Consider the following 3,378-nt stretch of genomic DNA (forward strand, 5'->3'; position numbering starts at 1 on the left):
GGATGGATGGATGGATGGATGGATCCAGAATTTTGCTATACTAATTCCAAAATACAGAAACAACAATTACTTTATAACTTGACATAGCTAAGTATTATTAACTGTTATTAGGTATAAATAAATTGTTCGTCTAAACTGCTACTACTTAAGAAACTAATTGATGAAGTACATATGACATATTTCTAAGCTTTTGTTCTGATACCTCTGCTGCCTGAATATCATTGCTTTGTGTTTGATGTTGCACAATGTTTTGCTCTAGTTCTCCTCGTGAGGTTCTCCTAAAATGTAGCTACTACTCTTCTAGCTGTCATGGCTCCAAATAGACAATCTGATATTTCCAGATGTGTTCTCAGAGCTTTGACTGCTGGAAGCATGGCCTGTTTCATTACAGCATGCATTGCTGGTAAATCCTTCATAGGCCTGTTGCGATAAACGATATATCAATTAATCGCACAATAAATTAAACCTATCGACCTCATTTTAATTATCCGCTTTATCGTCTCTTCCTGTCTTTTTTTCTTTCTGTTGATGACACTGAATGAAAAAAGGCTGAACTCCGGTGCTCTTCCTTAGTGTAATGTCCAGCTCACACTACAAGAGTTGTTGGCGGACTGTCGGCCCATTTTCAAAACCTGAGAGACCACCATTAGCCGACAGAAATCCTAGGTATAACGGTTCAATCGGGTTTGATCGTGCCGTGTGGTGTCCAGCCACATGGGCACAAAATAATGGCTACAAGTCCAGTTAACTAATTTTAAAATCGGGCATTAATTAATGCTTTACTAGAATCTACCTGTGATGCATGTGGCTAGAGTCAGCTAAACTCCTGACTGAATGAAAATCATTATAACCTATTTATGTCACGTTAACGAAGAAAACCTACCAAGCTGCGGAAGCAATTTGGCTCCAACTCCTCTCCTTGTCATTTCTATATTCTATGCACGAAATGTTGAATAAATATTAATGTTGTTTCCACATATCATCTCCGATGTCCACTGGACTTCGGGTTGTGCCGTGTCAGCTGTTTGGGATTCCCCTCCGTAATTTCCCCTTAGAAAGCAGGAGGAGAATCCGGCTTTCTGATTGGCTACCTGTCACATTCAGCGTTAAGCTCCCAGTCGGGGAAAACCTCTGATTTAGATCGGAGCGGCCACGACGATCTACCGTAACTCACCACACACTGCAGGATGATCGGTTACGAAATCACCAGCGACAATCTTAGATTGGCCAACGTTCTAAGATTGTCATAAGGGGAAAATAGGGGCAAAAAAGATTGTGTAGTGTGAACTATTGCATTAGGTAGTCGGATGTGCCCATCTTCTCTATTTAAATCTAGTGATTACTGAAGGGCAATATAGTATACAGACTTTATAATCTGCACTCTTTTTGGTTGAATACAGTATTTATTTCCACTTTGGCTTCATGTTGTTTAGTTTTTAAGTAAGTTTTTTGTTAATGGAGACTGAGAATCAATTTTATTTTTGTTTTTGATTGTTTTGTTTATTTAGTTTATCAGTTGCAGTGTTATGTGTTCTTTTGAAAATAAAGTGTATCTATCTATGGCAGGAAATCGCATGCATTATTAGTCAATATTATCGTTTATCGCAATAACTTTTTAGACAATTAATCGCTCAGCAAAATTTGTTATTGTGACAGGCCCTAATCCTTCATTCACTTCCTAAAAATGGTTCCATTCAGATAACTTTCTCTAGCAGTAGGGTGACACCTAGTGGTAAATTTAATCATCATCCTCAAATTCTCAACTTGTTTTAAGTGTAGGTTGTTTTTTAGCTGTTGTCAGAGGGATTTTTGTGTCTCACCCGATCTAATGTTGCTCAAAAGCAGCAAGACTGTAAATGAATTGTGACACTCAGACCTTTGCACACATTTTAAATGGCGTTGTAACTTTTGCGTCTTGTCAAGGAATTTGTGTAAACCCACTAAAAACATTGACCTCCAAGTTAGTCATTAATTACAAATAATCTTTTACTGCCTGTTTTTTCCCTGGCTCTCTATTTATGTCATTAAAAAAAAAATCAAATTATTTTTAGTTACAAACAAATTTAACAGTTTTTTTATGTGCAATATGTTCTCTCTTTTTTTTTTTTTTTTTTTTTTTCTTTTTTACCACAAACTATTTCATCTAGGTATGCTGTTTATTCCTGATTGCCAACACTTTCTGAGCTCAAACAACAACACCAACCTAACAAACAGCAGCAAACAACTGCTGGACTGCTGCTCTCAGCTGTATAACAGGTATGTGGATGTGTTTGAAACAACTATTTTCTACTTTCTTTTTTTTTTTACTTTAGATTTCATGAACACAAATAATATTTTAAGCATCTCTCTGCAGAATTAAAGAACCCTTTAGATTGAGATGATGTTTTATTGTAAGGAATGTGTCTAGATTTCAGTGTGATGGTGCACAAGCCGTGGAATGTGACAGTCGGAGGAGGAGTCACAGAGAGCAGTTTGTGGGGCTGCTGTGCACTAACTCCACCCCAAAGATTCAACTGCAGCTTCACAGTTTGATTTTTTTTTTTTTTTTTTTTTTTTTTTTTTTTTTTACTGGTGCATTTCAAACATCTTTTTGGACAAATCATTACCACATATATCTATGAATATTTTTTAGCTTACAATACTACGTTTTTATAAAAAAATAAAGAATGAAAAATGTTTTGTATCAATTAATTCAATTGACTAATTTATTTTTTTAATATGACAGTTATAAAATAAGAGGACTAAATTAATTTTTTTATTTGATTTATATATTTCATTAGTGATGCTTTAAATATTATTGGTAATATTAAAGATGATGCACACATTAAGAATGTTTTAGTGGACAATTTTTAAATTTCACCCACACTTTATTGTGTTATTGTTCTTGTTTTAGGGTAAGAAGTAGTTGTAGTATTTTTGCTGTTGTTGATTTAAAAGAAAGAGTCTATTTTAAAATTAATCATCCTTATTATATTCACTATAGGCCTTTGTTAACTTCTGGGCAGAATATTACAATAATATGGTACAGAAAATAGGGATTATTTTTGGCATTGTCTGTTATTCCTCTTGTTTATCATACATAAACACCATAATATTTAAATCTGTGGAGACTCCACACAGAAAAATCAGCAGTTAGAAAGTTTTGTTTGACTTAAGTTTTGTAGAGCTTAGTGTTTAGCTAATCTGCCCTGTAAACCCTCTGTAGTGACTATTTATCCCATTAAAACCTAGAGGTTTGCACAAAGGTAATGTTGGACATATGAAATCAAGAAATGAGGACCATCCTCCCTCCATTAAAAGGAATGCAAAAGCAAAACAGACTGCAAATGAGCCAACAGACCTATCTCAAAACAAATCCTCTTTTAGGGGGCCCTAGTA

At 34.9% G+C, this 3,378-nt stretch overlaps 1 long non-coding RNA gene across 2 annotated transcripts in view; it reads left to right on the forward strand.

Annotated features, from left to right (window-relative positions):
• LOC106960728 (uncharacterized) overlaps positions 1–2,512 on the forward strand; it is a 7,358-nt gene extending 4,846 nt beyond the window's left edge. Inside the window, exons 2-4 of one of the 2 annotated variants that reach the window (XR_001427631.1) lie at positions 305–403; positions 2,148–2,256; positions 2,415–2,512. This is a non-coding gene — a long non-coding RNA (uncharacterized LOC106960728). Of the gene's footprint in view, positions 1–117; positions 404–2,147; positions 2,257–2,414 lie in introns of those variants that run through there. The other variant, XR_001427630.1, reaches the window with a different exon arrangement.
• The last annotated feature ends 866 nt before the right edge of the window (positions 2,513–3,378 follow it).

This window comes from Poecilia latipinna, unplaced genomic scaffold, assembly GCF_001443285.1.
Source record: "Poecilia latipinna isolate Pla-1442-1.1 unplaced genomic scaffold, P_latipinna-1.0 Scaffold1222, whole genome shotgun sequence".
NCBI classification, from domain to species: domain Eukaryota; kingdom Metazoa; phylum Chordata; class Actinopteri; order Cyprinodontiformes; family Poeciliidae; genus Poecilia; species Poecilia latipinna.